The sequence below is a fragment of the Aythya fuligula genome, chromosome 3 (assembly GCF_009819795.1).
Source record: "Aythya fuligula isolate bAytFul2 chromosome 3, bAytFul2.pri, whole genome shotgun sequence".
In the NCBI taxonomy this organism is placed as follows: Eukaryota; Metazoa; Chordata; class Aves; order Anseriformes; family Anatidae; genus Aythya; species Aythya fuligula.
In genome coordinates, this window is record NC_045561.1 from 85882032 (window position 1) to 85903988 (window position 21957).

The following is a 21957-nucleotide window of genomic DNA, read 5'->3' on the forward strand; positions in this document are numbered from 1 at the left end:
ACAATCTGAGAACTAAACTGCCAAAGCCTAACACCACCTAGCAACAGTTGAAAAAACTTTTAAACAAAAGTCTGGGTGAGACACAGACAGTATACCTCCTACTTCTCCTGCCTGGGATTTCTGCGAGAAGCAACTCAGTCCTCTGTTCTCTACCCTATTTCCTTCATTCCTTCAGCTGCTGGTAGACCTTGAAAAGTGGGAAAAGTTTCTCTCTTTGTGTTCTCCTGGGCTGGATCAGGCTACTGCTGTGGTAGTACCGTGGGACAAGCTACTGCGATCTGGCAGTGTAAAGGATCTATTCCTAAGTTCTTGCTGACAGGTAAGACTGAGCTAACCACTCTAATGAATTCTTTTTACAAGTGAGATTCTTTGCTACTGATTATTGTCTGCTCCCTTCTATGAACAATCTTCTGCATGATTTGCAAACTTCAGTAGATAAAAGCTGAGATAAATGTCTTGGATGTTTACTTTAATGCTTTCATCACAGAAAAACGTTGCTCAAATAACTTTTTCAGTTCTTAGAACAAGCACAATCAAGTAGCTAGTATTATTATTAAAAAAAAAAAGAAAAAAGTGTGTGGATTTTGACATGTATCTTGCTTATATCTGCTCACATGCTGACAGAGGACAAACCAAGATTTAAGAATAGAATACATATCACCCCTTACCAGCGATAGTTTAGCAGCTATTAAAAAACAGTGACGGCCTGTATGATAAGTAAGAGGAAATAGCCGTTCAGTAACTGAATTCACTGCATAGTTTGTGACCTAGCATATTTGTACTTTTTGTGTCCTTAATAACTTTCAGTGCGCGGGCACACCTGGTACCTTTCGTACTACTCCAACAGCTCTTGGTTCTTCCTCTTGTACTTATTTATACCGAAAGAATATTAATCTGATTGATTGATTAGCTGCATAATCTGCATAATGCGACTTTCCTAAAAACTGACCTTATGTTTGTTATATCCAAGCGTGCTTGAGCTGGGTCATTTTTTTTTTTTTTAAGTGTTTGTTCCTTTCAGCAAAATTGTTGAGAAATAAGTTCTCAGATCTTCTACTGTGATACCACAACAGAAGCCTGTGTATCTGTTTGAATAACCTATGGTTTTGTAATGGTCATATAATTTATGACAGTAATTGCTCAGTATGATTTGCTTTGTCTAAACTAACAAAAGCTCTTTGGTCAATTGAAGAATGAGTTTCCCTAGGTCTTTTAAACCCATTTTCTTCAAACAAAATAAATTTGGTATCCATTAATTTTTAAAAGATGCACTGATTATGAATTCATCTGTAATATGAATTTAGTTATGAAAGCAACAATTTAAAAAATGCATTTAACACGTGCAAAAACCTTGTCTGCAGATTTATGTAGAATTGTCTCAGATGAAAAATATTTGTCCTAAGGAAGGGACTGATTGGGTCTATGTTGACTGTCTACACTGTTTGACACTCAGTCTGCGGACTCAGGGACTGCCTCAGGAAGCTGAGAAGGTCTTGCTTTAGCTAAATCATTCTAGGTTCACTGCTGCATGCTATGTAAATTACATCAATACCACATCTTAGCGATGATATGCTTGCAGATTGGATGAAACAAAATGCTCTGAAGCAACTTTGACCGGGTGGCTGAGAAAATAACTGCCTATGAAACAATAAGATAAATGAAGTATTAGGATGGAGAAAAATTCTTAAAAGCAAAAGTAATATAGTTTGCTTTTTATTTCATAGCAAGTGGCATCCTACTTAAGCACTAAATAGGAATATTTTTGGTGGCCATGATTTAATGTGATAATGATTACTGTGGAATTACTACAGCACTATGGTATCCCAAGTCTAAATCTCAAAAGGAAACTTTGCTATTACTTTTTAATGTAGACACATCCTGAGAAAGTTATTTTTTCATAAGAAAGCTGTACAATAAGAAATAAAGCTGAGACAAAGATTACTTATACAGTTTTTGTCATCTTGACATAAGAGTGAAAGTTACTGTTTCTTATTTTCATTGAATTCATTGGCAAATAAGAAAAACTGTGGAGAAATGTCAAACTTGACCCTTTGAATACATGTGAATGACAAAATATGGGAAATATGCTAGTTACTGACTGCTTTTTGGTTTCAGTAGTTGCTCAGCATAATATACAATTTAAAAATTTTAGTTTTCTTGTGGAATTTATGTTTAGCAAAGTTTTTAAATGCAAAGGGGAAATTTATTAGGCTCAAAATTTTATCAAATGAAGAAACTTTGGAACAGTCTGATAGTGAATTCTAACACATGGAGTTGTGGTTTTACATACATCTGTCTTCCTCTCCATTTCAAAATGGAGAAGGAGGCTAAAATTACTCTTCTCAACAGGTGTCCACAAAGAGGCTCTGAGATTTTCCAATCAGATCTCTGGAATATGCAATGTGGCTATTCAACAGATGGTTTCATTTTTGAAGAATAGCCAATTCTACTAATGATTACAGTGAAACCAAGCTCAATTTTATATCAAATCAAAAAGTAATTTAGGTTTTGGCAATATTCTCCTTTGTAGAGATTTTCTTGGAAGACAAGCATGCTCATTTATTTCCCCTCTTCTATATTATTTTGATTTTGTTTATATTCCCATAGCCGTGGAAAATGAATGATACTGTTCATGGTGCTAAAGACTGTGTATCCCTCCTAATCTGAATCCACTTCCAGACTCTGCCTGTGGCTCATTCTTCCACCTTCATTATAGCAATATTATAATTTACGACCTCTTTTAGCCAATCTAGTCACAGTTAAAGTCGTAATCTTAACTGAGTATCTTGTCATCACCCCCATCTTTCAATCTCTTTATAGAACGTCTGGTTCTTTTTAACACCAGATTTAACACAAGACTTGAAGTTCATCTTCAAGGCTCGTCATGGTTCTGCCCCTGCCTATATCTGCTGTGATTTACCCTTACTCCTCCCACTTGTATTTGGTGGACAATTAATCACAACTGTGGTGTTAACTGGTCCATCCTCTGTGCCACAGGTTTCAGTAAGCTTGAGACTGATCTAGTGAATAAATTCTCTATTGTGCCTCTCAGTGTAGCACCTGGTGCTACTGTCACATAAAGACTAAACTTCTCTACAAACCAAGCTAGGCTGACTGATGTAGAACTCCTGAAGTTGTGTTTCCTGGTGGCAGTTTGAAAATAAGCACAAGTATGTCAGAAAATCTCTACTTTTTCTAACATCTCCTGTTTTGGTCCTCTGGATCACAACTTTGCCAGTGTAGTCATTTCCATACCGAAATCTTTTTACTGATATAGGTGTATCAGTAAAACTCCTGCTGATAGGAATTCTGTTGGCACAAAAATGTGTGTCACAGTTGCACTGAAGCAGAGGCCAAGTGTATGCCACTGAATTCAAAGTAAGTTTTCCTTAAAGTTTAATAAGATCAGGTCTTAGTGTTCAATAATTAATAGACAAATTTCCAGTCCCCTCAAGAGCATTTGCCAAAAGACATCATCTATATTCCTGTCCATATTTTTTTTCTCAAGAGACATCTTACTTTTTCTCTCATTTCCTGTTTCTTCCCTTCCTTTCTCAAGGAGCTACTGTTGCAGTTTGCCATACTGTTGTAATACATAATCTGAATCTGGGGGAGGGATTTTGCCCTACTGCATATCTGAAATGCCATTTGGAGAAACAGTTATAATGTGTTTGAAGAAGCCAGATGAAACAAGACAAACTAGAAAGAACTCCATCTACTGATACTTCCTATTTCAACAAAAATATTTAGTATTTAAAACCTGAGATAAGAACTGAAATTGAGAAGAATAAAAATGTGCATGTGACAAGATAATGTTATCTACTACATAGAAAAGTTTAAATGTTTCTTTGTAAGAAGCACAAGTGCTTGTACTTTTCGGTTTCACCATCACATTCTGGTGGCTGTCTTTTTAGCTTTTTCTCTCTTCTGTCAGTGTTTCCTGCTGAAGGTTGTTTCCTGATTTTATACATAATGCCAGAAAATTTCAGAGGTCACTTGTCATGTAAAACAGACAAGAGAAGTCAGAATTATCTAGGGCATGAAAGTTATTCTTGATACTGGATCTAATAATTAATATTTCTTAACTTCTCTTTTTCTCACTTAGTAGCTAGTATTTGTACAAAGTTAGTGTTACTAGGAAAAAAAAAAAAAAGGCATTTATAGCACAGTCCTTTAATTATTCTTTGAGGTACTGGCATCCAAAGGACAGGAACAATTGTACCTGTTTCCTGTTGACGAGAGGCTATGAGAGTCTCTAATGTTGCAGGTTGTACGAAGCCTAATGTATTTGTGAAATTCATGGCTCTAATGAATTACATAGTGTTCTTTTTTTTTAATCCAAGATGGCTTTGCCCTATCACTCTCATTCTGCTTTGGCTGAACTATGAATCTTTTCTCCAAGTAAAGCATGCAAATGCTAAATACAAAGGTGATATGCAAAATTACATAGATTGTGATTGCCTCTAAAATGGTTTACACACTTTGCAATTACAGAGAATGAAACAATTCCTACCATTAAAGGCATATATCCTAAAAGCACAATTATGTGTCATTTTGGAATTATTCTTCTAAAGATACACAGCTGTTAAAATACATGATATATCCAGGACTGTTTAGAGGGTGGTGTTATTAAGGTAATGAAGTAGTATTTCCACTTTTTTTCTTCCTTCCCAGTTAACAGAAAATCGCTGTATGTGGTATAATATAAATAAAATAAATAAATTAAAAAAAAAGAATTCCAACATCCACTTCCTTAATTTTACAGCTCTACAAGAGCTGAAGCTTAATCATAAAAGTGCATACGTGTGTGCACGTGTGCATGCCTTTTGTGAGAGCAGAAATGTTTTTTGGCATTACAGAATGGATTGCTGAAGGAGTGGGACAAACACATGCGAAGTACAGGGAAATGGGCTGGAGCCTGTACTTTTTCCCTTAAATGGGCAACCCGTCTAGTTGCCGTTAGCTGACACAACCAAAGGGGTGTGTGAATCTAAAAGATTGCTGTACGATGTCCAAATAAGTTTCATTTCAGAGATGATAAAACTGCAATTAAAACCTTGATCATTTATTATGTGAACAGACTCATCCAGATAGAAAGCAATGGGGTTTCAGAAAAAAAGCAAACATCTCACTGGATTAGCAAAAAAATGTTTTGAGTTTGATTTATATACTTTAACAGCTCTTTAATACAGTAAGGATTGCTTTTTTTGCTTTTCCTTTTTGGGGAAATGGTGTCAAAGTGTATAATGTTTTGTGATTTATGTTGTTCAAAAATTCGTTCCACTGCATGTGCAAAAGTAATATTTTTGGAAGCTAAATCCGCTTTCTATCTGAAGTCCAGAGGGGCTTATAGGTTGGGGAGGTGCAGGGAGTTATCTAACTAGTGCATTATGGCTGTGGGTAGCAAGAGCTACAACTTTGCTAACAAACTTTTAAAAATTGAGAAAAAGTAGAATTACTGTAATAACAGGGAACTTTTAGGAACTGGTTTTAAGGCTGCTTCTTTAAAAAAAAAAAAATAAAAAAGTAAAGGAAAATGAAATGTCATGTGTCCTTGGTAAAAGAATTTTCATTAGAGTTTATCAGACTGCTTGCATTTTTCAGAAAATATAAACCAAATGAATGCAACGGAAAGCAGGAGACTCTTAACATCAGTGTAATCGAACTGCTGCCAACTTGCCTTGTTTATCTAAGAGATCTCTGTGAAAATAAGGTCTTTCCCACACATGCATGAGTCATAGGATGTAATGGGGCTAAGCAGGCTTGCTTCAAGCTTTCTAATGCACACATATCTAAACTAACCTGTTTTAGTGCCTGTTCCTGTAACTAAATGAGATCTAGCCAGACAACAGGAAGGGAGAAGTGGTGGTGAGTTCATGATGCTATTTCAGTGCAATAACCTGAATGCTTAAGGAAACGATGCAATTTCCATTTATTGGGAAAATTACAGTTACTGTGACAACAAATATACACTAAAGAAAACATACACGATTTATCCTCAAGTTCAAATTTGTGAAAATAGTAGATAGGATATTCATAAAACCTCATACTATCCGGTTATATGACTCAAAGTATATTCTTACTTTTAAAATATATAATTCAGATTCTTGGAAAAAATACTCATTTAAAAACCGTAAGCAAGAACATACATGAAAGGGTGGCAAGACACACGTGGCTAACCACGATTGGTTCAGTGTTGAGCTGACAAAAATAATAAAAAAAATTAGGCATATACTTGTCCCACATATTTAATCACAAACCATTTTGGATCTAAATTTTAAGGTAAAGTTTACAGGAGGTCTTCTGTTATATCTCAAATTTCCCACTTTTATTATTCCACAAGGACTTACATAATAAAAGAAACCTGAATCGTATTTCAGTAGGTAAGGATTTCAATTCCTCAATCTGATTAAAAAAAAAAAGAAAAAAATTAACATTCTGATTTTTGACTTTGGGCAGTAGGCAGAAGGAAGGGAACCATGACCATGCTGGATGCCCTCAAGCATGTCAAACAGCACAGAACAAGATGTCCCTTCTGGACGGAGCGACACACATGGCACCAGACCTTCTGAGTGCCAGGGAAACCATGCTGGTATGAGGCAGCTGGCAGTGGGAACCACTGTTGCTTTGAGTGGCAGAATCCAAAAAAATGGAATCCAAGTGACAAGAGATATCACATTGCAAACAGTAAAAGATGGAGTCACAGCTGAATGTCCTCTGAATGGAAGCTGCCACTTACAGGATTCCAGGACCAGAATTTCAGTATAAGGAACTGCCAGAAGCCATCCAGTCTCACTCAAAGCAGGGCTAAGCTCTAGAGTTTGATCAGGTTGCTCAGGGCTTTGATTATTTTCAGTTATCTTAAGTACTTTCAGGTCTCACATCCGGTTAGGTTCACAAAGTTTTGAACATGGCTAGCTGAGTAATATTTTGCTGGTGATCACAATGACTGTATTCGTATCCATGTGCTGTAATACAAGATGACTGGAGAGACAGTTGAAAATAACATAAATCATGGTCCTTTGGTTGACGCTTTCAGAATTGCAGAAGATGAAATATCTGTTTTGTTGTTGTTGTTGTTTGTTTTGTTTTGTTTTGTTTTGTTTTGTTATGTTTGCTGTGGTATATCCTTAAATAAGCATAATAAGAACCAAAAATTTCATTTGTAATTTGCTGCACTAGTTTATATCAGCTAATAAAATGTACACTCCTCCTTCTCCAGGACACATTCTGTTTCAAAGCTGAACATTTAGAATTATGCCATTAAGATGACATCTTTCTGCAAATGAATTCTGAAAAAATGTTAAGTATACTTCATCGTTATATTTTCAGCTAGTCCAGTAAACTGAAAGGCTGGCATAGAGATAGTAAAGAATAAGCAATAAGGAAGGAAAACAGAGATTTTGAGGAAGGAAACCCTGGAGACTGCTCCCAGCTGCTGAGTTCACTTTTCTTACTGAAAATCTCTTTCCAATGGTATCCTAATCAGGAGCATAGAGCAATACACTTATGGCAAACAAGATTCCTAGGTGGACTTCTGGTTAACCTGGGACAAACTTAGGCTCTTTTTGGTCTAGAAGTTGTGGAAGCATCTCTACCTGGTGGTGATTACTGTAGCATAAAGCAAAGGCAAAGCAGTGGTCTTGTGGAACTCAAGGGGATGGGACAAGCAGTCTTACCATACAGGATTTCTCACACTTATGGTGCCTTTCTCATACCTAGAAACAGGTATTCTGTTTCTCTTTAGAGGGATCAGCAAGTAATATTCCTAAAACTGGATGCTGGAACTAGAATTTTGCCATCATCAGTAGAGATGAGTGAAAAAAGCCAAAGGAATTCTCACTGCCAGTGTTGTGCAGAGGTCTTGGATCCCACTGTGTTTGACTAGAGCAAACTCAGCACTTGCTACAGAGAAGAACTTGAGCTAATATCACACGCACACACAGAGGTCATACATATTACCCTTGGAGCTTCTTAAATACAGGCTGCCCAAATACAACCATAGGGGTTAAGCTAGTGAGAAAGCTACTGTGATGTAGGAAGATGGGACCATGCTCTGAAAGACACCAGAGTGAACTAGGACAGACAAGAAGTGTTTCAGCACAAGGCCAGCAAGCATAATCTTTTAAAGCTTAGGGCATCTAAATCACGTGTTAACCAGATAATAGCATCTTTAATTACCCTGCCCTAAATCCATATGGCCAGTGGTTTTAAAAGTAGTTTATGAGTTGGAGAAAAAATTAACTAAATTGATTTTCCTACTTTCAGAGAACTTTCCTACTTTCTTAACCGCAACATTATTTTGTCTTAAAGAGGATAGGTTTAGATTATGCACTGGGAAGAAATTCTTCACTCAAGGGGTAGTGAGGCACTGGCACAGAGAAGCTGTGGATGTCCCAACCCTGGAGGTGCTCAAAGCCATGCTCGATGGGGCCTCGGCCAACCTGATCTAGTGGGTGGCATCCCTGCCTGTGGCAGGGGAGTTGGAGTTAGTTGGTCCATAAGTCCCTTCCAACCCAAGCCATCCTATGATCCTATGATTCTATGATTATGTGATTTTGGAACAGCTTTTATGAGAAAGATGGAGGGGCTACAATATTAATAGCTTTGAGACAGAATTGGTCTATCTGTAAATGGAAATGCAGCATGGGATTGTTCTGGTACATGAGGGCCCAGAAGGACATGTTCAGGGCCCACTCTGTGAACGTGAAAGTTGCCTGGTTATGGAAAAACAAATTCCCCAAAGTAATACCAGTTTCTTGTCCCTGCTATGAGCCACATGACCTATATCTCCATGGTTCTCTGAGAACTGAAGTACCAGAAAAATATGTGAAGCTAGCTATGGACAGTGTAGTACATTTATCCTTAGCTCCAGTAGTACAAAGGAAACACAGGAATGTATCAGGAATAGACTGAATAATCTATGAAAGTGTTCAGTGAATACCCTGAACGTAACACAACAGTTTGTAGCAGCTTCTTAATAAATAAGCAGAGCAGGAACACCAATTCTGCAGGCCACTGCTGTCAGCTCAAAAAATTCCTCTAAGGCAGTAGCAAGTACCTAAGCATGTGGCAAACATGACTGCACACAAGGAGAGTTAATTTAGATACCTCCAGCATTAGTTATATAAACAAAGACTAAATCGCACTGCAGGGAATAGACTGTAGGAGTGACAGGACATCTGATTGATTACTTATTAATGAGAAACACTGGTAAATTCATGTTTCATGTCCGAAATATTTGTGTCATGTTTTAATTTTGTTGTTTATCCCTTTCAGGTAGTTTTGCTTATCCTTTTCAGGTGTTAGGTACATACCGTCGGGAGAGGAAGGCTGGTTAAATGGCTAGCTTTCATGTCAGTGACTCCTTGTACAACTCCCAGCAAGCTATTTACTTCTATACTTTTAATAACACCTGGGATGTTACAAGGATAAATATAGCAGTGACTTTGACACCCTGAGATGTTGCAGTATTGAACATCATGTCAACAGCTTTGAATAAGGAGATTTAAATAGCCTTCCTTGGAAACCAGATTCTACTGGGAGAAGTAGGAATAGCAGTTGAATTTATCTGAGTGACAATAATATGTATTTTTAGAGGAGCTCTCCAGAGGGAGGAAGCATAGCTGTGCCCTGACTTGTGGGTAGAAAGCAATTAGCTATACGCAGCAGAAAAAGGAAAGAGAAGGACCAGGGTTGTGACCAGGAAGCTATGAGGAGAAAAGCATGCCAAAATAGGAGCCAAACTAGTGTCAATACTAAGAGGCTTCAAGAAAAAGAAAACCATTCCCTCAGATTCAGTTGTACCACAAGTAATCCACCGGGCAGAGAAGCTGCTGTCAGCTCCTGGGGGTGTTATTTTGCTAAGAACTGCTACGGAGCTAAAGGTAACAGAAGTCCCCATGAGTACTAGTGGTATTGGTGGTGGTCTGTTTGCTTTTTTTGTGTCAAAAGGAGGGGGCAGAAAGTGCTCAGAACAAGCAGCCTGGTACAAGAGGGAGGGTGCTGAGGGAAAAAAAAAAAAAAAAATTCGGTGGGAAAATTTTGGTGCCTTTGAGGGAAGGGTTGGATATTTGGGGAAACACTGTTTGGCATGTAGCTATCTCAAATCAGCTAGTGGTGGGGCATCCCCAGAGCAGCCATGGGTATAAGGACAGGCCCCACTGACCGATTGTACTGGCTGGAGGAAGAGAGAGCTCCTGGAAAACAGGAGCAGCCTGCGCTGCTGCCTGGCTCCTGTAGGCCCAGCAAGCAGTTTGGGTCTCCAGGCCTGCCCAGTTGGCCAAAGCAATGGTAGCAGCTCAAAGGGCTCTCTCAGCAGCTGGCATTTTCAATAAGGACTTACTCTAGGAATTAGGTCATCATTATAGATTCAGCTTTAATTAAAAACAGAGAAAAAATAGAAGAAAAACAAACAAACAAAAACAAGCACCACATCCTTCACAGCTTCAAGAGTTGAAGGCTACAAGCTCAAGATCTGACACCAGAAGGCCTCTAAAAAGTTTCCACGATGTATTGCTTTAAAATCTCCTGAACCCATGGCTTTGCAAGCTTGACTCAAAACTTTGTACAAGCACAATCAGCAATACCATTAGACAGGGGAATGAGTTTGGGAGCAGGAAGGAGTCCAACACTCATCTATTTGCCATGGCACACATGAGGCAGGCCAAGGTTTGCAGGCACAGCTGCCAAAACACAGCAGAAGGCTGCCACACTGTGCCCTGCCTTCGTGTAATGGCAGCAGCAACTGTGACAAAGGGCCCAAAGCTGCTCCAGAGAGAGGCAGGAGGTCTGACATTATTTATTAGTTTACTTGAGAGCCTTCCCATGGAGGGAAAGACTTGGGTAATAAATTGCCTTTCCATAGATTTCGTAAAAGGAAGATCAGGTCTTTATTGTAAGAGCTTCCTCTGATAGAACTAAAAGGTGCAAAACATGGAAGTCCAAAAAACCTCCACATACCTGGAAGGACTGGAGGGACAGGGGCTCAACTGCATCGTATGCCCTGCTCTGCCCCAAGCAGCAGTGGCAGCTCTAGTCCTCCCCTGGGACAAGATGTGGGGAAAGGTTGTGGGAATAGAAGAAAGCACAGCTACCAAGAAATGGGGAAGAGTGAAAAATGAAAGTTTCCTGGGTTGGTTGTATTAACCTGCAAGAGTGGGGAGTGGAAAAGAAAAGAAATCAGCAGCACCCTTTACAGGATCCCCAGCTATCTTTAGGAAAACAGTTATTTTCTCTCAATGTTTCTGGTGGTAAAAACATTTTAAGGTCTGCAAAAATGCTAGGAAGCTATATATGTACCGTAGTGCTGTTCAGAAATGGAGCAGCGTTTCAGCAACTGCTTTATTGTTGTGGTGAGGGGAGCTCCTCCCCACATGCATGAAAACAGCACCCATGCTCTTACAAGGCTGTTATAGAGCCATCACCACTCTTCAACACACCATGTGTCCAGAAGGTTTGTTTAAAGGTCTACAGTAAATTGCATCATATCAGTTTTTCATTTGTTTGTTTGTTTTCTGAATTTTGTGGGTTTTGTTTTAGTCTCTTGTGTATGTTTTTTTCTTTTTTTTTTTTTTTTTTTTTTTTTTTTTTTGGGGGGGGGGGGGGGGGTTGTGGGGGGGGGTTGTTTTGTTTTGTTTTGTTTTTCCTTTTATAGAGAAAGAACAAAGTAAAACCCGCAGGGTTTTGGACCTATTGTCCCAAGGCTGAGCCTAGTATCTAATCTCTAAACTCCCCTGGAAAGCCTACTTCATTCCTGTTTTCCTGGTGTTCAAACAAGGGACTCTGAGAAACAGACAGCCAGTAACTTCGTTTCAGGGTGGTCATTTGGTTGCTTCTTGAATCAGGCAGCTTGAGATGCTTGAAAACAACTCCGTGTATCTCCCCCAGAGGATACATATACATCACATCTCTGATGTGTCTAAGCTCTCTTGGCCTCCGTCCAGGAACATCCAGATTTCCTGACTCATGGCAATGTACCCTGTCTGGTTGTACTTCATTAGCAGCAGCTCAAAAATCAGAACAGTATTATGCCGTTGCATAAGTTTTTCCAAGCAGTAAACAATAACACCCCGCCACAAGCTTTATTACATTTATCTTGGAATTCAGGATCCCGAAGAGACTGCAGCTTATTATTTTCTTTAATCATTACCCAAAAAGACTGTGAGATGTTATTTTTTAATAAATATTTTCAGGATAGATACGTATCTATTAATGAAATGTTCTGAAAAGGAAGAAAAAATCCTACAGAAGCTACAATAAGATAAGGACTTTTCTTCCAAATGAGAAATGTGGTTATGATTTTATATTATTGTATCAATATTGTTGTCATATCAGCACTTATGTACTAAAACAGTGTGGGCAAATTTTGGGATACAGAAGCTGACAATAATTACTAGGAAAAAAATGCGTTGTGTAGGCGTAGTAACATACCTCGCAATAAGTCCCATTCTAAATAGATCTTTACTTGCATTTCAAGCTTTTGTTTTGAACATTTTAAAAGCAGGAGCATTATCAACTGGCTCAAAGCAGGCTTGAAAATAAATAGTCTACGGCTATTAATGGGGTTCATTAAAAGAAAACTCTGTCTGACTCGAAGGTCTATTTTGGAGCTACGATTGCTCCACTCCCCTGCTTGTGGCATGATGCAGCTGCTCTTTCTTTAATATTTTTGCTGACAGCTACAGCTGACAGATAACATTTCAGTTCACCCCAACATCAACCCTATCTGAAAGCTCCCTTACTTAGGCTGAAAATGCTGGCTTCCTCATGGCTTTACCTGCATCACAGCACGACTGTGTGACTATGAAATTAGTCATACCACTCATTTGTAATGGGGCACATATAGATAGATGGTAACACACTAAAAAATAGGTTCAGGGAGCAAGGTGCAAAGACCAGAGAACCTGAGTGGGTTCAGTGAGAAGGGGACACAGGAATAAAGTAGCCAGTGCTTTACAATGCAGTCAGTCTTTAAAAGGCTGCAGTTAAGAGTTTTATTTTTATGAAATACCAGAGGAGACAGGAGTTTTCTAGCCAAGGGAGAACACCCTGGTGTTCATGTAGTCAAAGTGTGAGAGGATTTCCCAGCCTCGGGGCAGGCACAGCTCCAGCCTGGGTGAGCATTATGGCTGCAGCCAGGCCATGTTCTGGGGAAGTGCACCACGACTGCTGATGGTGCAGCAACAGCTTCTCATCTTTCCCTTGCTTCATCTCCCCTCCCACGCTCTAAGAAAATATGCTTCTTGATCTGGGAATAAAAATAATAATGCATACATAGACATGCAATATGTCAATTGCTATTTGTTGCCATACATTAGTTGTTGCCATATATATATATAATTGAAGTAGTTTTTTATATTCATTACCATTGTTAATACAAAACATATTTTCTCCATCTTAATGCATAATCTGCTAGAAAACAAACTTTGATTTCTGAGTTCATAAAAGTTTTTGGGTAGTAATCACTCAGTAGTACCGTGATGCACACAAAATGAACTTTTCACAAATGTAACACCTTTCCTCCTAGACAAAAATAAAAAATAAATTATTTGCAAGAGTTCTGCCCTTGAGCCTCCAGAGATGTAAGAGAGGGGAAGAAGAAAGTAGAAGATAGATTTGAGAAGCAGACAGCAAGTAAGAGAGAGGCACAGACAGAATGGTGGGAGGGAGATACTGTTCAGTTAGTCCTTTAAAGGATTCCCAGAAAAAATAATTATGATTAAGTCTATGTATATCTTTGTACTATTTGGATTGATGGTTGAACCTAAAAATAAATAAATGCTTTGCTATATTTTTTCAGGATTTGCAATGAAACACATTAGTTTTTGTTTGCTTTAAATATTTTACCAGACAGCAAAATACTGTTTTTCTTATGGGACTCTTCTAGCAAAATTTAAAGAACAGGAAGACAAGTGGGAGTTTGGAACCATGAAAAAAAAAAACACAAAGCAACCCACAAAGGAAAAGGTTAGGATACTTACTGTGAGATAGGGATTAAATCACAGTCCTCCACCTCCCAGGAAAATACTTTAAATGTGAGTTATTCTGGGATGACTGCTTCATTCTCTGCATAGAAAATTTTTCTACTTTATATGAAATACTTAAATATTTACTGGAGCAAGAGCAGACACTTGGGGAGACTCAAAGTTAAATGCAACGTCATAGAGTTTTCCTTACTCCATGCGACTCAATACTCAGTCATGTCAAATACCTGGTTTGAATCATGTGGACTATTTGAACAACAGTTTCTTTCTGTATAGTAAGAACTTTAAACAGTACTTGGCCTTGAAAGGGAATAGGGACTAGTGAAAGAAGAGGACAGAAAACATTTTCTTACCAGTTTTCAGCCTCACTCTGATAGTACCTCTGGCTACCTGTGACTTCAGTGTGGGAAAAAAAAAATCAGACATAGCAAAAGGAACTGTTTCTTACACCGTATTTTCATTTATTTTCTCTGAAACTACATACTGAATTTAACCCGAATCTCCTTCAGAGTACTCAGAACCATAGTTTTAGGTGGGATGAGTTGTTTACTAGAAGATATCACCCAACATTTCAGCTGCAGCATCTACTCAGGCTATTCTGCTCCCAGTCCCCCTGCAGTGTGAATCCTCATGCAGGTGCTCTGGCTTTTCTCTAGGCCATGGGAACTGACTCGACATTAGAAAATTTGGAGATTAACTTCATATTACCATTTCTCTCCATAGATATAAGAAGAAAGCACAAGCCATCACTGAAAAAAAAAAAAAATCTACCAGTACAAATAAATAATACTGTGTCATTGTGCAATCAACAAAGCAATAAAACCTAGGTTTCCTGAGCCACTGTGAATCCAGTGGTGACAATAGATTATGAAGCCTGTGACAATCTAAGAAATATATACAGTATGTAGTGTTGAGTTTTAGTTTTGGTTTATTCTAAATCTCTTCTTTGGTACAATCTTTTTTTTTCCACAGGCTTATCAAGGGTGGTAAAACCGTAGCATTTTTTCATGCAGTTTGCTCAGTCCATCGGAATCTTTGAGACTCTAACTGAAGAGTAGTGTTGCATCTATGCAACTCCTAAAATGAAAACATTTATTTATTTATTTATTTTATGGAAATAAAGCCTTTCTTAAACAGCTTGCATTAAAGCTTCATTGTATTTTAATAGGTCAGAATTCTCAAGGACATTGCAGAAAAATCTGGCAGAGCGTCAGATAGGTTCATCTTAAAAATGCTGTCATAGAGCATTGCAGGCAGGAAAACATAAATTGCAGGTTTTTTGCTTGTTTGTTTGTTTGTTTGTTTGTTTTTGTTTTTTAAATATATATATGTTCTGGGTGCTGCCAAAATAGGTCATTTGCAGATCAAATAAAGGAAAAAACTTAGTAAGCTTGGCTGAAATTGCTATAAGGAATATTCAGACATTTCTAAGGGCATCTGAAAATGTACTGTCTGTGTCAGCTCACCAATCTCTAAACCGTCTCCTTTTCTCATGTACTCTCTAAGAAATCATGAAATCCACTGAGAATAAGATAGTGAATGTGAGAACAGACACTGTTTCTGATGTTGCCTTTACAAATGAAAATATTTGAAAATATGAACTGTGTTAACAAAAGCTGTGTCTTTATTTTAGCATTTTAAAATTATTATTTTATTTTATTTTGAACACGGAAGGGAATGCTTTTGTTGATAAGCAGTCTTATGTACACAGCTAGATACATTCTCAATCTCATCTGTTTAATTCTAGCAAGAGAATTAGTTGATCTAAGTCAACTGCTTGAGTTGTTTTATCTTAAATTTTCTGTGTGAGTCCTTCCTTAAAGTCATGGGAAATATGGAAAAATCAGGATGTTCCATCCAAATACTTCTGTGAGGCTTACAAAGATTTCTCTGACCTAGAAAATAATCTGAAACTCTGTTAACAAAGGCATTTAAAGGATTTCTATTAGTCTCTGTTTTGTCATAATGCTAGCAAAATGTAGCTAATCATCTCTGAATTAGCAAGAGATAAAAATTTGAAGTATAAATGTGAGCAGATATGAAGCTATATTAAAAGCCACGTATGCCAATTGACTTGCAATGATGTTAAGCTGGGACTTAGAAGAGCATAAATATTACAGAGCAAACTTATAGCAAGACGTCTATCTAAGTTTGCCTGACAATTTTCATTAAAATATCTACTATTGTATGAAACAGTTGCTTACAACTTTGCCAAACTTCAGTTGTTCAGGCTGGACGTCTGGCTGAGTCTGAATTGTTTTTGGAAGTTCCAACTAAAATGCTTCAAGCATTTCCAAGAATGAGATGAGAAAAAAAAATGTTGTTTGCCCATGTTAAAACAATCCCACAACCATTTTGCTGAAGTTTTAATGTCTGCATGTTCCAGAGCAATCTACTGAGGTTCAGCTGGGGTACTGCTCAATGGCAAGGAACTGACTCTTGCCATCCCTGCGAAACTTATGCCAGGCTAAGAGCCACTGAAAAAAAGCATTTCACAAAGGTCACCTGGTAGAGATTGGTAGCTAAATTCTCTGAATAGCCTGAGTATGCTGATGCCATTCCAGTTGCTCACACCTCACCTGTTGCAGCTGCCCTGTGCACATGCCATTCACAGAAAGCACACCCATCTCAGGGCTACAGGGCTAAACAGTGCCCTTCCCACTACTGAAGCCACAGTGCAAGAACTGAGGTGATGGATCTTGTTCCTTCTGTTTCAACAATTCTTCCTCAGCACAGCTTGTGACACAGTGGGGAGGAAAAAAAAAGTGTGGATGGCATGATTACCCTTGCCACTGGGAAGGGAGAGTGGGGAGGAACAGTATTGTGACAAAAGATACAAGCAATTCTAAGCTCTGTCAGAGAAGAGAACAATAATATTTTTTAAGATTTTGTACCCGTCAGTCAGGATCTCTTTTAGTGATCATCCACCTTTTTAGGTATCATCCACCACCTTTGCCATGGGATGGAAACACTGTACAAATATGCTTTTATTGGCAATTTATTTGGGTCTTCAACTGACTGATTCAGAATCAACAGTATCTCGGTTCATGTCTCTCTGTGGTCAGAGCTTTGTCATTGCTCTCTTTGGCACTCACCACTGCCCACCAAGCTGAACATCCCTCTGGGTCCACCTTGACTGACCTGCCAGCTATGAGCTCTAGAAGTGCTCTTCTCCATTTCTTCTCCAACAGCTGCAGCAGCTCAGAGCCCAGCATCACCCATCTGCATGGCACCACATTTCCCTGCAAGGCTGTCTTCTCAATTCTCCCCTTTGGATTTGGGCATGGGGCATGCTCCCAAGGTGATTTGCTTAGCCTGTTTCACTTGTGTAGAAGTAGCTATGGCAGCTGCCATTCCCATATTTTGCCATGCCCACTGTTCTCCTTCTCTCTGCTGTGCTCCCCCTCAGGAATTCACTCCATCTGACTGTACCATCTGTCTCAGCACTTCTCATTTTCTTGCCCCCCTCTCAAAAACCAGGGCTTTGCAGTTCTGTTGTGGTTTTGTAGGGCAACAATATGTGTTTCCACTTGTCACAGCTGTATCGTTGTTTGAAAGCAACGTGATAATGGCCATACAGAAACTGTTAAGAATTTATGGATGACACTTTGGCTATGTCTGTTATCAGGAAATTAGACAGTGCCTGTGCCAGTTCTCTGACCCTGAGTGCAATTGTCACTCCATGGTCATATCTAGTCCTCAAACCTCCTTAGCCTTCGGAGCAGGTTGGCTATGTCCAGTCTGCCAGCCCCCAGCAAGGCTGGTCCCCAGCCAGGGCCAGTTCCAGAACCCTTCCAGGAAGACCACTGGTTGGGCTGTGCCAACATTTTACCCGAGCCCTGGCACTGTTTATCCTGCTAGTTTAGACATAATCCTCATGTCATACTCATCTGAGCATGTCAGATGCCTGGGATCATCTGCACAATCACATGAAACCTTTTCTGCATTATAAAGAAATATTTTATTATTATTGAATCAGACTTCTCTGAGATCACAGATAGAGTGACTGCTTTCCAAGAATATTTTGAACATCCAACACTGGAAAATTCTAACATTGGAAAAAAATTTTGTGACGTGTTTAAGACCTTTTATTTTTTTTTAAGTTGGTTTAGGCATTATTTTAATATCTCCTCTGAATACACCTTTGTTTGCTTTCTGCTGTTCTGCTTTGAATGTCTGTTTCCTTGTCCTCCTTTCATTAGATGAGCTTTGAGAAAAAAATTAATAAAGTTTGGGGACAAATGTTTCCACCTGAACTATTGTTAATGAGCATAGCAGATGATACTTCAGTCAGATGAGACAAAGCTAATAACACTCCATTGGGTCTTCTTAGTTCTTCCAAGCAGCGCTTACAGCTACAGGCACAGTTGTGCACAGAATTTCTCAGGACTGGCTTTACCTCTTTTCAACAGGAAACCTAAGCAGGGAAAAAAACTCTGCAGAAATGCTTATTTTAACCATATGTGGTTGTGGAGGACTGACTTTTATTGAACTGCAGTTCAATGAGTACCATAAAAAACTCATACAAGCAATTCTAAGCTCTGTCAGAGAAGAGAACAATAATAATTCCTTGATACATCAAAGGCTAAACTGGAAACAGCCAACAAACCAACCAGAAACTCAAGTAACCAGTTTGTGCTCTTGGCTTCATCAGAAGGGAGCACAAGACTTTAGGTAGTGGCAATGCCATGCATGCTCTGAGGAGGTTTCTGTATTGTTACATGCAGGACTAGAGCACTGGGGTGTGCAGTAACTAGTAGGGATTTGATGCCAGCTGAATCCCTTGCCCTTCTCCTTACAGCCCTAGGAGTTGTTCCCTGTTTGTGAAGCAAAACCTCAGAGGCAACTCTTTCCTGAAGTGATCACATGAACAGTGCATGTTTCCAATGCCCCACGTACAATGCACATTTTCTTAACATTAGACATCACAATTCTGAACCAAAGCAAAAGGGCTTTTATCTGCCAACATCCTTGTTCAAGATCCTTCTCCAAGAGCTGATGAAATCATCTGACATAAAGCAGAGCAGAGGCTGTATTCTTTGCAGAGCTTTGAGTGATACATATTTTACCAACTCTGCCATGAGAATGGCATTTTTGAACAAAACTGCAAAGTGAAAGAAGACATAATTTTAAAAATATGCTTATGTGGAATTTTAGCTGTGACATACACTGTGAACATTGCTAGTGATTTCAGATATTAAACTATTCTGAAGCGATTCAATACACCATTAAATTGTAGCTTGGAAAATGCGCCCTATGTTTGCACTACTTTTATCTTAAGTAGTCTTTCTGGTGTAATAAAATTTTGGATACAGATTGTTTAAAACCAACAACTCCAGCACTAATTCAGCTGAAAAATTTCTGAGGAGCAAATGTTACATAAATAAATATGACTGTCTGAATATACATGTGATGAAGATCCTCACTGTTCAAGAGACTCACCTTTAATTTTTAGGCACTTAAGGCATAACTGAAAGCTTAAAGATATTACTGAACAGAGTGCTGTGACATCGAAGCCGTGGCATGCAACTCATTTGCAGTGACAAACAACTTTCTCTACCCTTCTTTCTGTCCATGGGAAGGGTTGATTTTGGATTTAATTGAAGGGTGAGGCAAGTGCTTTTGAGATAACGTTTTGCAGTTCCCTGCTGCTCTGTTCTTATTTTCAGGCCCATTAGATATTGTTTTGCAAGAACAGCTTTCTCATTTGAACTGCCCAGTAATGACAACAAATTCTTGTGGTTTAAGGCTAACGTGAGCCAGTTCCAGAGCACCTGCCAGGAGTTAAGATTTTTGTGTACCTCAGCTGAGGATACAATTGGCTTGTATGAATGAGTATGAATTATAATTTTTATTCTAAAAGTAGAAGTCTTTCGCATTTGGACAATGAAGGAAACATAACATGTACTTTCAAAAGAATTCAGTGAAAGCATCCTTGGTGGGAAAACAATGTTTTTCATGTCAGTACTGCAGTGGGATAAATGAGCTTGCTTTCAAGGGTCCCAGCCAAGCCATAGTAATTTAAAAGAGCTGAGCATCAAGTCCTTCAGATTTAGCTCCTCATCCTGTCATAAGCAATCAGACAAAACCAGAGAAGTTTGCTAAATTAGCAGGAAGCCACTGACAAATTTTCCCAAGGTAAGGTTTAAGCCTTGCACTCTCTTTTGGCCAACCCCTGCAATTCAGTGAACTTGAGGGAACTCCACAGCATAATTTGTGGCAGCCGGGGACTGCATTTGTTCTCTGCCCTGGAAAAACAAACAAACAAAGAAGTAAACACACAGACTGATGGCTGAAAACAGATAGCCAGGGAGAGCAAGTACAGGGCAGCGATACAAAACTTCCTCTGAGCACTCTCACTGCCTCCAGCTATTTTCAAGTATAGAGATTGGTTGAAGCTGATGTGGTTTATCTGATAGCAACAAGTGAGTATTTCTCCCAAGTATTTCTCCAGTCTTCCTCCAAGCCATGTAAAATCCAGAGACAAGGAGCTCTTCAGATCTGCTGTTCAGTGTGAGAAGAACCACCTCATTTTGTTCATCTGAAGAGAGTTTCTGAAAGCTTGTATAAACCAAAAATAACCAGCCAAAGCGAGCAGGTGCCAGGAAACAACAGGAGCATGCACTGATTTTCTACTAGGACTATATCAGTTGGAAAGATGTCAGTTACCTGCCTTCTTGGCCTCCTACCCAGACATAGGCTGAGCTCTGCTGAGCGCTGCATGAGTAAGTGTGAAGGCCAAAGCCCTTACAATGCACAGAAATGATCAGATACGTCTGTGGGATTGTTGAGAACAGGTTTCCTGATTAATAAAAAGCCTGCACGTGAATTCGTCCTATGGGGTCAAGATCTAGAATTAGTATTCTAAACTTTGTCATCACCACTAGAGTGTTTACCTCCAATATTTCAGAGGATTAGAGACAACAGCAGTCCCTAGGGAGGTTCTACTGTACTTAAACTAGACATAAATTGGACTTAACAGCTATAGTGCTGGAGATTCCTTAGAGAAGCCATCCTTTATATCTGATAAACAAACCTCAGTGAAATAATGTGGCCTACTAGGATTTTCTTAGACACCTTCCAGAGCCCTGGCATCTTTTCATTGACTGCCTAATGAAATTAGTTCATGACCTTTGCCTTGTCAGTGTTCAGCACCTCTTTGTAGGATCTGTGTACCAAGATACCCTGGTGCTTTTGTTACGTGAATTTGTGTCTTTTAGGAATTCCACCACAACCATTAATTCATTCCACAGAAACAACAGAGAAGTCTTGAGAAAATACGGACTTCTGTTTACTACCAGCCTGACCCATCATCACACAGGCACATTGAAATGCTGTGTTTTAATCAGCACTTGCTAAGTATAGCAGCCATGCTTAATTTATCTGCTCTAAATCAATCCAGTTTTACTTGACATGGAAATTATTTAGTTTATGGATTAGGGAAATCGGCCTATTTACACAGTAAAATGTGTGTTAGTCATTGAGAAAGAAAAATAGAAAATGACTAACCATCTTCTTTTATTTATTTATTTTTTTTACAAGACTAAGAAAAATTAAAAAAAATTCAACTAAAGATTAGCATAAGTCAACATGTTACTGTTTTAGAACTACATTAGTGTATTTATGATAAAGTAGTGGAAAAGTAGAAGAGAGATTGGACATTGCTTTAAATTGTTAGGTGACAGTGATTTATGTTACTTTTTATGTGAGAGGAAAAAAATAAGAATTAGCAGTCTGATGGAAAAAAAATCAAAGGAGTGCATTTTGAAAAAAAAAAAAAAAGTTTTGAATTGCAGATATGTAAATTCAGAAACCACTGTAAGAAAATATAAATTCAGCACATAACATCTCTTTTGCAAATGCATCAAGTTTTCTCTTAAAGTTGGTGAGGCCATTTTCCCCTATGTATGAAAAAATGTTCCAGAACATCAGTCTTCTGAAAGCTCATCAGTCTCCATTTATTCATGACCAG

The 21957-nt window shown here is 38.7% G+C and overlaps 1 protein-coding gene across 5 annotated transcripts in view; it reads left to right on the forward strand.

The window, feature by feature from the left end:
* The window catches only part of FILIP1 (filamin A interacting protein 1), a 121999-nt gene that overhangs the window by 18956 nt on the left and 81086 nt on the right, over positions 1 to 21957 (forward strand). The window contains exon 2 of one of the 5 annotated variants that reach the window (XM_032184385.1): positions 176 to 319. The exons of the other annotated variants lie outside the window; for them this stretch is intronic. The gene's annotated coding sequence lies outside the window, so the exon portion shown is untranslated. The remainder of the gene's footprint in view (positions 1 to 175; positions 320 to 21957) is intronic. 5 annotated transcript variants of the gene reach the window in all.